Raw genomic sequence first — 17,942 nt, 5'->3', positions numbered from 1 at the left:
ACATTTTTCTTTACTGATTCGCTCTCTTTAATAATTGTTGAAGCATTTCATAACCATTAAAAATGAATGCCCATAATTAAATTTAATTTTTGAAATGAAGCTTCCTAAGAAGCAGTGAGTTATATAGAGATAACATAAAAACTTCTTCAAACTTAGAACTTCATTTTTTGGAATTAAATTTAAGGAATTAAAACTATTCTAATGCACAATATCTTTCTTTAATGATTCTTTCATTAATAATTGATAAAGCGTTTCAAAACCATTAAAAATGTATGTCCATGATTCAACTTAATTGTTGAACTGAAACTTCATGAGATAACAGTGAGTTATATAGAGATAAAAACTTCTTCAAACCTGGAAAAAATTCGTAAAGACCAATATGTTCATTTCTTTGGAATTAAATAAACATTAGCACTTCTGAATTAGGATAGCTCATTTACCAGAAATGAATTTATAAAGTTTCCAAAACAGATTAATCTAGAACAATATTAAATACCTTTCATTTTGAAGCCCTTCGAACACACGAAATGCAACTAGCTTTAAACCACCTTTGGATTAGCCAATTTTAAAGTGAATGATTAAAAATAATAATTTCTCTCGCTAACTGCTATGGCGGTCACCGGTGACCGGCGGACTCATATAAATTACATTGTTTGAAATTCAGGGTGACATCAGTATGAAAATGTGTAGCATTTTGAGTAAACGATAAATTTAGGAAAAAGTTACTATTTAGTGCTTGTGAAAGGAAATATCATCTTACAACTTCGCCATGAAAGAGGCAATGCATTGCTAAGCGCATTAATATAAAACCAAACGTTACTAGGTGATATTTAAATCATGTTGCCATAAACAATTTAGCAATAATTTTTAAGATTAACCCTTTAAAGGGCCATTTTTTCTAGTCATATTATGTTAAAATATTTTTAGGCTTGAAATTAGAATAAGAAAAGGAATTCATTTAGCTTATTAGATCAATTTTATTTGATTAATTAATTAATTTGGTTAATTAATAATTAAGTAACAAATCAAGACACGTCATTTTGCCTGAGATAAATAGCTGAAGCATCTAAGTTTCTGACTTACTAAAAAAATTTGTCAGAATTTATGCCAACCTACATAATTTCATACAAAGATTGATAAATTTGGCGGGAAGCATACTTCCCACGGCCTTAGAAAGGGTTAAAAGAACTTACCAATTTGATGTTATCCTTACAAAATGTGATGTACCAGTCAAGAGAATTACCTAAGTTTTAACTGAATACCGGGAACGTCAACGTAGATTCAAAGATCATAAACGATCGCCTATATCCAGTAACATCAAATTATACCGAAGTTAAAACTCTGGGTTCTAGACAAAACGTTTGGCAGCACTGCAAGGCGATGCACTTTCAGCTAAATCGAGTCATGACAATTGACTGCCGAAGGCTGAATTGCCTGGATAGAAAGGTCATGTTGGAAACGCACGCAATCATTGAAAGGCCATTCAGTTTATTACCAACAAAATTGCAGTGCAAATATTTAACAATATCAGAGTCATCCTTGAATTCCCTGCACTTGTTTATGTAATAGTATAAATAGTTGTTTCAAGAGTCAGTAAGATACAGAATTAAAATATCAAAATTCATTATTGTTCATTTTTTGAATATGTCCTTAAAAGAAAGGCGATGTGTCGCAAATGCAGTTTTATCTTGATGTCCGCCTCAATTAAAATAATTAATTATTAAATTGTTTGTCAAACGTTTCATATTTATTTAGTGATAGAAGATTCAATTTAGTTTCCGTTTAAAAGACATTAGACAATTAAATTTATTGCCTAAGATAGTAAATTTATTTATTAATTCTTTTATAAATTAAATTTTAAAAAAATTAAACTAAATATTTAATGATTAGTTATGAGAGGAATCTTAAATTAAATCATAAACATTCCGTATGTTACTTTCAAAATATTTAATGAATTAAAAAATTTCGATAAAATGCAATATTTCCAATTAAATTGGCAAAATTTTTCTGAAATTTAAAAAAATAAGGAATTTTAATAGGACATTTATTAGAGTAGTGTGAAAAAATATGAATCCATTCTTCCTTGTATTTCCACTTGAGAATAAAATAAAAATCCAGGGATAAAGAAAATGAATCTGTAATATGCAAATATCTGTTTTTAATTGGTATCTAAATGCATCTAAAATTACTTTTCAAATTAGTGTTCTGTATTAGTATAATATTAATTTTAAGTTAGCATACTTTTATTTACATTGACAAACTTTTCTGAAGTTTGAGAAAATGTCAACAATTAATACGGCATTTATTTTAATAACTTTAGAAAAACGTAGTGCTTTTCTTTCTTGTATTCCCACATAAAAATAGAATTAAAATTTTGGGATCAAAACAAATTTGGATTTTTAGTATGTAAATATAAGTTCTGATTCGAGATATAAATTGTTTTTTTAATTTAATTGGTATCTTAATGCAGTTTAAATTAATATTCAGATTCATAGATACTCCGTTGTTCTTTATTAGAAAATTAATTTAATCAAGAATACCTTTGATAAATTGCAGGCTATCAATTTCTTAACACACATAGTGCAGTGAGCAACAGGGCAGAGCATCAGATTTAGCTTAAATTTACTTCTGGAATTGCTCTCTAAGAAAGGTTTTTTTAAAAAAATATTTATCAGATTTTTCTCTCTGATATCACATAAAAGTATTGCCATACTATTTTAAAATAAAATAATGTTTCAGTGACACCATTTCAGAAGAGTACCAATTTACTCTAATTTTAATATTTTAACAAATAAATTTTCAGTAAAACTTCATGAATTACTTTTTATTATTGTGATGAAATTCAAATAAATTGAATGATTTCATCACATTATTTACTTATGACTTTTGTCAGTTTTGAAGTTATGGCAAAGAGTTGTTTCATTTGGCCAATGAATTAAAAGCAGAGTTTCCGTTTTCACTTTCATTGAAAAGATGATATTTCCAGGTTGTCAACAGTTCTGTGAAATGCATGATATAAAATTCGTTCCAAATATATCACAATGTCTGATGACGAATTAACGACCGACGACGAATTAAACATTATATATGTTTATGCTTAAATGTTTCGAATAAGAGGTTCAATTTCCTTTTTATTTTTTGGTGTTTTCTGGAACTAATTTCTGAAAATATTATCAGAAAACAAATAAAAAGTTTTAACAAAGTCATTCCATTCTAAAATAAAATAAAAAAAATTATAAATCCATTGATAGAAGTTTAAATTACTTTCTTTCTTCCATTTATAAAAATTTATTTTTTTATATATACACATGAATACATGCAAGTGAAAATATTAAAAAATGTCACTAAATGATGTCGCATTGTACAAAAAGAACATAACATGTGGCCTTATAAAAATTATTTATATAAAAAAATAAAATAATTAATAATTTATGTATTTTTTCTAGATTTTAGTAAATTAAAACTATAATTAAATATAATATTATTACTCTTATTAACATGAAGTGTAACGTGAAACTTCAAAGTACTTTTTGTAAATATAGTGTTGTTTTTTTTTAAATCGAAGAAAATAAAACATATTTGTGGATATATCTGTGTGTAGAAAGAATTGGTTTGAAATTTTATGAACAAAAATTTTGATATGAACATGTATATCAAATTTCGTACACTTGGATTTTCGTTCAACTCAGTAAGAGTTTATTGTCTTAGTATACAATTAATCGATTACACAAACATAATTCTAAAAATTATTTTTTAATCATGAAAGCCTAATATGTGGAAATTCATCAAAATTAGAGGATGATTTTTTTACAACTATAATATTTTCTCTATAGAATAAGGGAAAATTAAAATTCAGCGTTCATTCCAATCTAGTGAAAATAAGATAATAAAAACAGCAAAACTTACTCTTCATGAATCTTGTACAAAGTATTATTTTTGTTTTTGCAGAAGTGTATAGCTATAATCCAAACTATTTCTGGTTTCCAGATCTAGATGACTACAATGTTTGTAATTTTTATGGAAGAACTTTAACCGAAGATTTTCCATTGACAGATTCAAACTGTACAACATTAACTGAAGATTTTTCATTTGCAGATTCAAACTGTAAAACATTAACTGAAGATTTTTCATTTGCAGATTCAAAAGGTAGAACTTTAACCGAAGATTTTCCATTTGCAGACTCTGAAGTTAGAATTTTAACCAAAGAATTTTCATTTGCAGATTCAAAAGGTAGAACTTTAACCGAAGATTTTCCATTAACAGTTTCAAGAGGTGGAATTTTTTCTGGCTAAGATGAAGTCAGCATTTCCAAGATGTGGAGGTGTATCCAACTTCTAAAGTCAAATATTCTCTAAAAGCCATCCATCCTTAAAAGCCACATCCTTGACATTCTTCAAATAGAAAGTAATTTCAAAGATTCTTAATGCCCACAGAAAAATTTAAGCCTAATCTTAGCCTAGGGTATAGTAAAAAAAACACGATCTTTTACATTTCTGCTAAAACATCTCCAATAAGAGTTTCATTATTTCTGAATGTTTTACTGCCAGGACAAATATTTTTATCATTTACATAGCACTGAAAGAGTAGATTTGAAAATAAAGAAGCAAAAAGCGTTATGTACAACTGAATTCATGCAATATTTGATGTAAGTGAAGCTTATTAAGATGAAAATGAAATTAATTTTCGCTTTAATAAAGAAATTTATGTGGAATTCCAAGGAGCAAAAGTCGGAAGTCTTTTCAACTTTTGTCTACAGAAACCGGTTCCATATTTCTTAAAGTAAGATGACTTCGAAACTAAATAACCCGTCTAAATATTTAGTACTTTATGTGGCTTTCGAACGCTAAGTACTCTTTGAGGACGGTAAAAAAACCAGTAATAATAGTTCCGAGTATTCATTAACAATGAGGTTGAAGACATGATTGGATTGTAACCGACTCGTCATTAACGTAAAAAAAAAAAAAAAAAAAAAAAGTTGAATGAAGTTGTTGATTTAGTTGAATTTGTCCTTCAAAGAGTTCAGATTGTTTCTAAACTGCCGCCTTTGCAAGAATTTTTTTTTATATCGTAAAAAATCCTTTAGCCTTGGAAGTCAATTGTAGCCCGATTTATGTAATCATTTGCTTGGTCTTTAGAACAAAAATTGTGAAAAAAGACCAGTTTAAAAAATTCGCTTTTCAGATGAGCAATTATTAAAGCTTTACTTATGTAAATCAAAAGACGGCTGAAAAAAACTCATTTTTTAAAATTAATTCTGTTTTTTACTTATTAAAATTAGTTCACTTATTTATTAGTCTTTTTTTGGTCAAAACTTAAAAAGCCGCTAACGACTTAAATCTTTTTTTTCCAGAATGAATGCAATTAGTGAAATACGGAAAAAAAATGTTTAATAAAGAAGTTGAAGACAAAACATTTAAGACATTTCAGCATATCATACATAAAGTTTATATTAAGTTACGGACATTGATTGCAATTGTAAAGGAAGCTTTCCGATATTATTTTGTTTTTGTTATTAAAGTGACCGTAGCATTTATAGTCATTAGCAAAAATGATTCCATACCTCTTTGAAGGCTTTTCGAAATTAACAAAAATCATATTTCCTTTTCAAAATACAGATTTCATTTATTTTGGTTTTCTAAATGGGAAAACAATAATTCATTAAAAGGAAGAGTTTGAGAGAAAAAAATAGCGAACATGAGAATGTAAATTCACAATATATTTTCTTTAAATAGGAGGCAATCAAATGAATGAAGCCTGAATATAATATGAGCTGCAACATTTTTAAGAAACGACGTGCAGTATTATTTACTTTTATAAAAGGAAATGTGCTTGTTTATCCCCGTGTTATAATCTTTTTAAGATTCGAATAACTTTAAGTAGGTAGTTAGTTTATTAATCACTTTAGCAATTTTTAAAATTAAATATCATCCTTAAACAGGAAATGCACTTGTTTAACATCATGCTTAACCTTTTAAGAACCGAGTAAAAACGCGCAGACATTTCTTAATAACTTTGGCAACTTTTTTAATTAAATATCATCATTAAACGATAAATGTGCTTGTTTACCTCGTACTATAAGAGGAAAAATTTGACTTAGAGTTACAAAACTTTGAGGAGATATGCTTTGAAACTTGAGAAAATATGCATCCCGAAGAGATTAATTTATTAAATTTATCACAAGTTAAGTTAAATCAAGATAAGCATAAAAAAATTAATTTAAATAAAAAATAACGAATATTCCAGGCAATTCAGCTGGTGGCCAATGGGGCAAAGTTTATAATAACTATGTTTTAATAAAAGATTTTAAGAAAATACAAAAATAATGGCAATTTGTATAAATATGAAACAAACAATCTTATAAACATTAAATAAATAATAAATTTAATTTAGAAATTTCTTTTTGGGACAGTAAATGCTCCCAAGCTTTAGAACTTAACAAACAGACTGCAGTAAGTTTGATTTTTAAGTTTTTAAAATAAAAAAATAGATCCAGTTAAAATTAGTAAAAAATATTTATCAATATTATTTTAATTAAAAGTTCTGAAAAAATTCTCCAAGAATGAGTTGCTTTTTCCAAGATATAAAAAAATCACTACAATTCCTACAAATTTAAAAATTGACGAATTTTTGTATTCAGTTTAAATTTAAAAAAAACTGGGAATTTAAAACATTGAAGATTTATGCAACTGGAATCTAGTCATAAAAATAAGGATGATTTTTAGAAATTTGATTAATGTTTGATTATCTGCAGAAGCTTTTATATGCGATATAATCTGCATCTCATTGTAATTGTGATAGTTAATTTATTTCATACATAGAAAATATCTACATCGTGAAAAACACACTAGTTTTAGTTTCAAAATTTTGGTCACACATGTTTTAATCAAAATAATTCAAAATTGCAAAACGTAAAATTATTAAAATTTGAATTATATATATATTAAAGAATGGATATAATAATGTCAGAATTAAGTTTTCAATAAATGGTATTAAGTGAAATTTCTATTTCAGAACGTAAAACTTGACCGTCTAAGAGAATTTGAATTTTATATATTTTGAAAAATGGTATCAATATCAGAATCCAATTTTGAATAAGTAGCGTCAAGTGCAATGTTTATTGCATAACGGGAAATTTGAAAAAAATTCTCATAACCGTTTAGATAATTAAATGAGATGGAGAGATGTCGGTTATCTTAAAACTGGGCAGTCTCAACGGAAATAGCTCTATGATTATTAGTGGTACCAAAAGTGGCTGTGGAATCAATTTCCAACTGGTGGTCTACCACCAGGAGAGATCAAGGCCGCTCAAAAACAACAATATCTACACAGAATCTATGCTTGGCATCAAGTACACAGCGATATAGATTGCCAACGATTACAGAACTATATTACCTTTTTTTCTACTTTTGAAAAAAAAATGAATTTTCAGACAAACGGCATAGAGATGCATCAAAGAGAGAACCTTTTACGTCAGACATTTAGTACAAAGTGAACATATCATACAACAGCTATTGTTTGTTTTGAAATCAAACATACCATTCTTAGATACACCGAAATTGGAGTGTGTTTTTCTCATTAGTGATTCAAGATTCAGTACACAGAGCGATTCTTGACATGTCTTCATTTGGAGGCAACCTCCAGCTCGCTATCAGTCCTCTAACATAAGAAAAATCAAACATTCTGTTAGTAATTTTATGCCAGGCATTAAATACAGTAAGCATATCATACAACAGCAATCGTTTGTTTTGAAATCGAATACACCATTCTCAGACACACCGAAAATGGGGGCATGTTCTCATTGATGAGTCCTAGATTCAGCACACAAGAGTGAGTCTTGACTTGTCTTCATTTGGAAGGAGCCTGGAGTTTGCTATTATATCTCCAACGTAAGGAAAATCAAACATTTTGGTAGCAGAGGAATCATTATATGAAAGAGTCATTCGAGAAAGTAATAAAATAATTTTATGGACCTGGAACACTGACCCTATTCGCCACTGAGGTTTGATAATAAGAGATGAGTGGCTTTCTACTGTGGTCAATCAGTTTCCTATAGCAGACTAGTGTGACTTGTTGCATGTTTTGGATTCTTAAGCTCTTTTTACGTTTACAATTCGTCCAAATATTTCTAGTTTACCAATGGATTACATAGAACCGAATATGTACTATATCTGAGTACATTGTAAGTTACGTAAGTACTAATGCGTTTTGTTTTTTCTTTATTAGCAGTTTTTTCCGGTTGTAACTTTATGATTGCAACTACACAGTAAGCATAAATTTGTGTTAGCGTCAGACTATTTATGGAAATGAATAGATAGGTGAATTTTGATGATATAAATAATTCTAATTTTGTATTGTCGTTTTAAGAACAGATTTTTTGCCATAATTTTCTTTTGCTTCTTATGAAAAACATCTTCGTTTTATGGACTTTTTTATGTTAAAGTCTTCGTCCAATGAGATTTAAAAATTATTTATCACTTTTTTATAAAAATGTACATAAAATTAACAATAATGACATAAATGCATGAAATTAAAAAGCATAAATAAACCTTTTTTGGCTAAAATTATTATAACGAATGCTGTTTTACTGATTTTAGCCTGCTTTTCTTTTGAGAAAAACTGCATTTACTGTAACCGATTTGCCGAATTTCAATGAAATGAAATGATTATTACGCTTCTAATATTTGTTATTTACTTTCTTTAATATAAAGTTATAAAATGAAAAAATTTTAATCGTCAAAAAATTCGAATTCAATATTTTGTGGAATTTCAAGTCTCAGATCTCCTGAAATCCAAAAAATATGATTTTGAATATATGTTTTTCTGTAAATATGATTATTCAAAAGCATTGTCAACTAAGCAGAAGAAATTAGTTATGTGGTCTTACATCGCATACTATTCATCTCGGATTCGAACACCCTCCGCGCTTTTGTGCATGCGTCCGGACGCATTTATTCATCAAAAAGAGGTGAGAGGAAAGAAGAAAGGAGAGTATGTTTAAATTTAGTAATAGAATGAACTCAAATTATTCGAAGAATTAGGAGGTGGTGTATTAATCGCGCACCTTTCTGAATATCATCCCTTATACAAGTACAATCATCGAAAGGTGCTAGTTTCGGAATCCTGAAACGAACAGTATATAGATTTATATAAAATTTTGATTAAAATCTACTACAGGAAATCTATCTGTCTGTCTTTTCGTTCGTACAAATGAACCTGATATCTCCCAAACGTACAGAGCTAAATAAAGAAAATTTAGAACACAGATTTAGTATTTAAAGTGTAGATATGTACCCAATTTTCAACTAAATCCTTTAAGGTGCCGACCCTGTTTCGGTCAGTACTTTCGCATGCTTGCACTCAAAAGCGCAACAATTCGAAAAAATGAAATTTAATTTATGGTTTCAGCATTTAAATTTTAAATTCTTTTCAATTTTAAATCAAATCTATGAAAGGCTTGGATGTCTATGCTGTCGAATGCATGAAATACGATAAGCCAACAATAGAGCTAAATGTAGCTAAAAATAGGGAAAATTGATATACAGTTTTGCTATTTTAGTATTAATGAAGTTCTATTTCAAATTTTTGTTTCAGTCAACCAAAAAAAGTGCCCAAAATGTATATTCCGTCTCCTTTATCATATTACTATGCATGAAATTGTTTGTGCGCACAAAAATAAAAATCTGAGCATTTGTAGCGTTTCATGGCTTTGTTAAAGAACCATAATTTTATATGGGAAGAGGAGGCTGATATTTTTTATTCGAGAGTAAGTGAGAAAAAGTCGAAAAGATATCTCCCGCTGGTTTGTCTTTTCAGTTATTCCAGAAAAAAAATTTTTATTCAGAACTTCCTCTCGTTTTATATTGATTAAATTGATATTTATCTTTACCATTCCGGAGTTTAGATAATAGTCTATTAAGTCTATGGTTAGATAATAGTTTATTAATATTTATCTAAACCAATCTATGGTTTTGATAATAGTCTATTAAGTCTACTATTACATATAATTAATTAATATTTATCTAAACTAATTTATTAACTATCTATATTATTGTTTTACGAATTTCTAATAATCTTAACCTATCTAATAATCTTTGTTCATAATAGTGATTGTAACATACTATTATAAACAATAATATTGTATGATTCCAACGACCATTGCAGCGAACATTTCAATCCCTAGTCATTAAATTTAGAAAAACCATATTTTGATTCTATAAAATACAACTTTTCAGTTTTTGTCTCGAATCATCTACTTATTGTGAGTTTTCGTTTGATTGGTTAATTTTAATATTTTCAAAAAATTAACCTAAGAAATTAAACATTGTATGTTATAGCTGCTAATTACCAAAAAAATTAGTAACCCATAACTGTTATCGGTTAATAATTTGATGAGAAATTATTAAACATAGTTCAAAAATAAAAAGAATCACACATTGAAGAATTAGGTCCTTATCCATTGTCCTTTATTAAACAATGATAATATTTCATGAATGGAGGAGTCCATTATTAAAAAAAAAATTTATTATCACACTGTTATTGATGCATGAAAATTTAAAATTTTAATTTCCAATTATCTTTTTATAGTTTATTTATAAATCATTACTGACAATGTTATGAGATCTTGAAATAATTTTTTAGTATTCATTATCAAATACCGCCATCCATGTCAAATCAAAATCTAATTAAATCAGTAGATAAACCTATTAATTAAATTCAAAAAATATTAAAACTGTGCATTGTCATCGAGAATATACATGAAAAATATTCCAACATTCATGAAACGTGAGTGGAAATTATATTATAAGATTCCATCTTACAAACATTAAACAATTCAACATAAAGAAAAATTAAAATCTTTAACCTAAATAAAATTAATTCACATGAAAGTTAATTTATTTTTATTTTAAGTAAAACTATATAAATATATAAAATATTACAAATAAATTTAATTTTTATTTAATTTGATTTTTAAAAAATGTTAAAATTTATTAAATATAAATTTTTATAGTATTCATATAGAATTACACTTGCCTTTGAATTTTTCGAAGTGAAAATGCCGAGATGTCAAAAAGAATAAGTATGCGATCATTTCTTTTCAATATGTTCGCTTCAATATCTTGATAATATTTGTGTTACTTCAAAATAAAAAAATAATTATTATTATCAGAATAGGTAACGATAACATTGAAAACACCTGGTATTATCAGCTATCGATAACACAACCTGTAAATTAGATAACTTACAATCATAACATTTTACAAACTTAAAAACAAAAGACATTACATTCTTTGGAGTTATTTAAAATGTTTTGATTACAATTGTTAACTACGGAAGCAATATTGTCCATTGGATGGTGGGAAAGATTTTAATATTATTGCCTTGATTCTTTCACAATATTTTCCTTGAAGGTTTTTTAATCGTTTTAAAAAGAAGGAATGAAATATCAAAATGTTATTTTAAAAGCAATAATTAGAATAGAATAACAGGTGCGTTAGCGTGTTTTTAACAATGACATATGATTACAAATCAGAAATACCATTTAGACTAAGAACACAAAGAGATTTAAATAGAAATTCAATTAATAAAACATAGAGTTGTTTCTTAAAAAATAACAAAGATTGATTTTTAACTAACCAGTTATCAGATTTGAAATCAACTCAACCAACAATAATGGAGAATGCGTGTGTGCGCTAGATTTCTACAGGACAAACCATTTGACCTAAAGTTATTAATCTGAGCACTGATATAATTTCGAGGGAAATAAAGAAAAAGGAGCAAATTGTTTAAAATTTATTAATTAATTAAAAAAGAATCGAGATTTTTAAATTCTACCAAAATATTTTTTCCAACCTTAATATTTTTGATACCGTTCAAAAATCAAAAAATATCTTTTTAATGATTTCACTTTAGTTGAAGCACAATTTTTTTCTGAATGTTGATAATATTTGAAAAATAATTTTATATTATTTTCAATAGAAGACTTTTTTAGGAATAAACTTCAAATTGTTCAAAAAAGGAGAAATTTTCTGTTTGAAGTCTATGTAGTTTGCATGAGGATTAAGAAGATGAAATTATAGTACCACGATTATTAGAAGATTGTTTAACAAGACAATTGATTTTTAGCAGCTCTGTGATATTAAAGAGGTTCATGTGCATAGTAAACAAAACAAGCGTACGATTTTGAAATATAGCTTTAATGATCGTCTAAGTTTGATGTTTACAATTATTTGAGTCTATACTGAACACTAAAAATGAACAAAATTAAAATGAAATTAAAAAAAATACGAGATTAAAATGAATTATAGCAATATTATCAGCGGACCAGCTCAGCCATAGTCAGCAGGTTTTAAATAAAGTAAAAATTAACTTTTTTACTAAACAATCAATTAGAATCCATAATTATTTTACTAAGAATTACAAAGACATTCAAAGAAAAAACGAAGAACGGATAAAACTTCAATTGCAAAATTTTTCAAATTTATCACACTTTATAGCAGTTAACATTATATATGATATATCAATAATCAATAATTAGGGTGATATAAATCAATTAAAAAATTAAAAATTACACATTAAAAATTAATTATTGCACATATTTAATTGAATTAAATTCAACCTCTATGTAAGATATATATCCAAGAAATCCCTCAATAATATTACAGCATTGTTATAACCGAATAATACAGCACTTTCAGCAATATGTCGATTTTTGGGAAACAAAGAAAATGTGACTAATTCTTTGAAATATTTAATCCATTCATTTAAGATTTTTTGGACATATTTTTACTGCATCAAATCCCCTTGAGATATAACTTTTTTTAACTTCTTCATTAAAGCTTTTATTTATTTTTAACTACCTTATGTTTCAATTTCATTAAAAATATGTATTGTATACCAGCCTTCTAAACGTATGTAACAAGGCCAAGATTTAACACTACTTAGATGATTGATTTGGAGAAGTCTATGTCTGAAGAAATAGATTTAATAATATTTCAAAAGCTACATCACTCTTAGAAAGAGCTCTGTTTTTTAAATCTTATTAATAATTAGTAGCCTTTGATTTAATTTCCAAATAAATTTGAGGAGGCATTTTTTTAATGCAATTATCATTGATCATTGATCAAACCCATTTCTTTAAGTTATTTATTATGATATTTTTTACCAGGATAGTTTGCACTTTTTCTTAGCGTACTTCAAATACAAGATCAATGGGTCTAGTCATCCCAAAATTATTCTCTAATTAAAGTGTTATACTTCTTCCACGCAGCTAAATTTGTATATCTTTGGCAAAACGAGGGTGTTAACTATAATCTGATTAAAATTTACTGAATCCCACCTATAAGAAATGTGTTCTACGTACTATAGTCAAGAAAATCGGTATTTGTGTATTTATTGCATGGCATTGCCGAACATCAGTAATAAATATTTAGCGTGAGTCTAGTGTTTTTACAGACCGCGTTGGCCTGGTGGTAAAGTATCGGCTTGTGAGCCGTAAAAATTCAGGTTCGACACCCGTTTCCACCGAAGAACCGTCGTGTTAGGGGGTCTGTTGCACGTTAAATCCATCATGCCAAACGTCCTTCCTCCCCCTGGTGTGGTGTGGTGTGGAGAGAGAGCTGCCAGCTCGGGTGTCGTCCTCGTCATCTGACCGCGGTTCAAAAATCCCAAAATAGCCCTAGTGTTGCTTTACAACGGGAAGTTAATAAAGCCAAACAAATCTTGTGTTTTTACTGAATTTAGAATATGTTTTTTGGCGATTATTCTCTGATATGAAGTTAACGCACAAGTACAGAAAATATAAATTTAGAAAATCTTTTTTCTTCCATCGAATAAAGCCAAAATTTTACACGCAACTAAAAATTTAGTAACTAGATCACACACTGCTATTCATTCATTTAATCCACTGAGTTTTTGAGTTATTTCGTTTACATCCGTATAAAATTACAGACCGGTAAACGATTAACCACTTGAGTGATTTGGTTCTAAATTTGAGACAGATCTGCATTTAAATGTTATACCTGTATACCAAGTTTTATCTATATAACTCTTTAAATTTTTCAATTATGGTGTTCATTTGTAATTAACTTCCTCCCACTGGATTTCGTTCAAAATTTAACGGAAATCTTCAAATTTGGTATAAAGTCCCAATACCAAATTTCATTCATCTAGTTAAAAGCATTTTTAAGCTGCCATGTTCACAGATAGACATAATTCCAACCAGGGAGAATGATTTTTCCTAAATGTTCTCGCTTATAAAAGTGCTATCTCTCCCCCCCCCATAAAATTGTGAACCTTGAGTAAGACTGCGAGTGCCTTGCATAGCATTGGTGTATAATAATTACGAAATATTGGCATGAATTTAGTATTTTTACTGAATCTAAGAGGATATGTATTTGAACGCCCTTTTTTAAAATTTGATATAAAGCTACAAGTATAACAAGATCACATCTCGAATTTCATTGATTTAAGACATTTCATTCGTGATTATTGTGTTACATGCATGTAAAATTTACAGACAGACAGACGATCATCTACTTAACAAACTTGTTTTAAATTTTGATAAGAGATAGACTTGATTCTTGAGACTCTTTCGATGATAAACTTGTATATCAAATGTTATGAATTCAACTTTTCTTGCATTCGAGAGTTCAGTTGTACTGGTACAGATAGACTTAATCTGAATAGATTTCGTTCAAAGTTTGACAGAAATCTACAAATTTGATGTAAAGTCCGTATGCCAAATTTCATCCTTCTAGCTTGAAGCATTTTTGAGTTATCACAGCCATACATTCCTAATTCCAAAAATTTGTTGTTGTTTTTTCGAAGTCCTCGAGGTGTAAAATGTGCATATTTGCCAAATTCGCGAATTCTATTTTTTTTCCGACAATTCCAATGCTTTTTCTTTACGCAAACAAAATAAATAAATAAGAATGAAATCTTTCTCACGAAAGAAGTTAAGCAGAAAGTAACCAACGGATTACGTATTTTATGCATTATTATATGATGTTACTTTTCTCCGAATACTTGTTCATGATTGCCACGTCTACGGTGGCGCTACCTGTTGTAAAACATTTCCAAGCTTCATTAACATTCAGGCGGGGTCATTTTAGATGATTCGTGAAGGTTTAGGATGGTTTCATAACATCTTTATATCGTTGCCGACCTTTACATCCGGAAAGTTTACGAAAATTTTTATATGTAGAGTTGCATGCAGTATTGTTTATGCTCTATCGTAATATTATCTATTATCTTTAAGAACATGCCCGACTTGATATACCATTCTGATTCTACAGAAAGATTCATTCCATACGAAAACTGCAATTACCTACTGAGGCACGTGGTATGTGATATTCTTGAAGTAAAATTTTATGCATGTTACTAATAAAAACTACATATATTTTCGATTGTAATAGATACAAAAGTATTCATTATTTATGAGTTCTCTAATTTATTCTTGGATTATATTCAGAAATAAGTTAGAGAATTCTCCATTAATTTAGGCTTTCTTTTTTGGGTGTTTGGGCTTATTCTTTTATTTCTTGTTTAACCTATTTTACCCAGATAAGGATATACTTTCTCATGCAGTCTATAGCCATTCGTTGAAGAGATGATGCATGATTAGCACAAATGTAGCATTGAAGAATTAAAAAACATGCACTTGAATCTGTATAATTAATAATTATATATCTTAATAATTTGCATGTCAATGTTGCTTCCTGATGTTATTTGTATTTGGTGGTTAAGCGTTAAGGATATTCTGAAAATCTTTATGTCATTGCAATAGATTCTGATTGCAGAGCAATACTATTGAAAAACGCTATTTGTGTTAGGTGGTTAAGCTTTAAGGATATTCTGAAAAACTAAAGGTCAATGGAATAGATTATTATTGCAGAGTAATACTGTTATCGAATGCATAACGCTATTTGTGTTAGGTGATTAAGCGTTAAGCATATTCTGAAAAACTAAATGTCAGTGCAATAGATCCTGAATGCAGAGCAATGCTATTAAAGAATGCATAACGCTATTGAAAAACGCTATTTGTGTTAGGTGGTTAATTGTTAAGGATATTCTGCAAAACTAAATGTCAGTGCAATAGATCCTGAATGCAAAGCAATGCTATTAAAGAATGCATAACGCTATTGGAAAACGCTATTTGTGTTAGGTGGTTAAGAGTTAAGGATATATTGAAAAACTAAATGTCAACGGAATGGATTCCGAATGCAGAGTAATGCATTTTATGGAATGCTTAACAAGTATGGATATGAGTGAACCTTAATTTTCTAATAATCAAAATTAGTTTGAATAATAAGCTTGTGAATGTGAATTCAAGCGTAGCGTGAACCATATATTTTATATTAGGGGTTATATTTAATGTGATCAATTGCCTTTAAAAATAATTCTGAGCGAGGAACATTCTGAACGAATGCATAATGCGAAAGGGTATAATTGAATAAACTCCTTACAATTGGTATTACTTTTAATAACAGAATTATTAATCTTTATGCGCTATTTGAATGACATAATTACTGCTAGGTGATGACATTTTATAAAACCTTTTGTCGGTAAAACAGGTTCTGAAGCGAAATGGTTTTGCTCTTGAATGCATAACGGAAATGAATACAATTGAATAAATGCTTTTATAATCTGTGTAGGTTTTAATAATATGAATGTTAATATCTCTTCCCGTGCAGTTTAAATGATGTAGTTTATTTTAGATAGGCACATATTTTAGACATGTTGCTATTAAAACAGGTATTGAAAGCAAAATTGTCAATGCATAGAGTTAAATAAAATTTAATTTATTTTTATTTTGTTTTAATTTTAATAATATGCTTTGAATATTTCTTCAGACTAAATTTGAACAGTGTAATTCATATTAGGTCGCGATATTTTGTGAGACTCATAAGTGGCGAAACAACTTCTGAATGCGAAATAATAGCATTATAGAATGTGTCACGGGATTGGATATATGTTAATTAGGACGAATTTAACTACTTTATAATCAATATTAGTTTTAATAATATTCTTATGAATTTTTATACATACGCAGTTTGAATAATATAAGTTAGCTGGCGATAATTTGCGAGACTCATTAGCCGGTAAATCAGGATACGAATGGGAAACAGTGTTATAACTTAATCTGCAAAGAGAACAAATATAACATACTTGCAGAAAGTTCATTTTCAGAAGCAGATTCCGTTATCATATTTATTCTTTAAACATTATTTCCTTTTCAGCACAATGATCAGATAACGTAGACAATACCTGGGCAAATACCTTTTCTAAGAGCCATGCAACGGCAAAACGAAACGATTTTATTTGATTTTAGTACATTTTTCCGAATCTAATTAAACTTCAGACAAATTAAAAATAGTATCTTCATTGTCTCTGTACTTATATGCATTCTAAATAAAAATATAGTTCCTGTTTCGAAAATATTACTACCCTTGCAGAAAACATAAAATTAAATGTATTGATAAAGCTTAAACAATCTTAAACATAAAATTTAAAACTATTGATAAAGCTTATACAATCTTACAATTCCTATAAATAAAATATTCAAAAATAAACTCTATATCCATTCCATAGGATAAAAAAATGAATAAATAATAACTGCTCATTAAGATTGCACAATTGCAGTTTCCCTTGAAATTATTATTTTTGTTACATTCTCATTTTTGCTTAAGTCTAATTTGCTTCCTTTTTTCACCCTGAGAGATCGATGATTCAGGGAAATGAAGAAAAGTCAATAAAAATGTGAACAGAAGACACAAGATAAAGCAAGCTAGAACAATGCAGGTTCATAAGCAGCTAACTGATTGATTGATTTGGTGAACGAAAAAAAAATCCCTTTTAACCAATAAATTTAGAAGCGCTAGAACTGCAACCAGACCATCACCACTTGGAGCATGGTAAAGTGATTTCTTCTTTTTTTTTTTTTT

At 28.3% G+C, this 17,942-nt stretch overlaps 2 protein-coding genes across 7 annotated transcripts in view; one reads left to right on the top strand and one right to left on the bottom strand.

Annotated features, from left to right (window-relative positions):
- Positions 1-17,942, bottom strand: part of LOC129988017 (major facilitator superfamily domain-containing protein 6-like) — a 147,737-nt gene that overhangs the window by 27,194 nt on the left and 102,601 nt on the right. For 2 of the 3 annotated variants that reach the window (XM_056096092.1, XM_056096093.1), the window contains one exon: positions 7,537-7,656. The gene's annotated coding sequence lies outside the window, so the exon portion shown is untranslated. Of the gene's footprint in view, positions 1-3,906; positions 4,060-7,536; positions 7,657-17,942 lie in introns of those variants that run through there. The other variant, XM_056096094.1, reaches the window with a different exon arrangement.
- LOC129988016 (maltose permease-like) overlaps positions 4,372-17,942 on the top strand; it is a 35,051-nt gene continuing 21,480 nt past the window's right edge. For 2 of the 4 annotated variants that reach the window (XM_056096088.1, XM_056096091.1), the window contains exons 1-2: positions 15,161-15,340; positions 17,719-17,912. The gene's annotated coding sequence lies outside the window, so the exon portion shown is untranslated. Of the gene's footprint in view, positions 4,405-15,160; positions 15,341-17,716; positions 17,913-17,942 lie in introns of those variants that run through there. The other 2 variants (XM_056096089.1, XM_056096090.1) reach the window with 2 other exon arrangements.

Source organism: Argiope bruennichi, chromosome 10, assembly GCF_947563725.1.
Source record: "Argiope bruennichi chromosome 10, qqArgBrue1.1, whole genome shotgun sequence".
Lineage (NCBI taxonomy): Eukaryota > Metazoa > Arthropoda > Arachnida > Araneae > Araneidae > Argiope > Argiope bruennichi.
The sequence above is the reverse complement of the archived record's forward strand: the minus strand, read 5'-3'. Positions and strand labels throughout refer to the sequence as shown.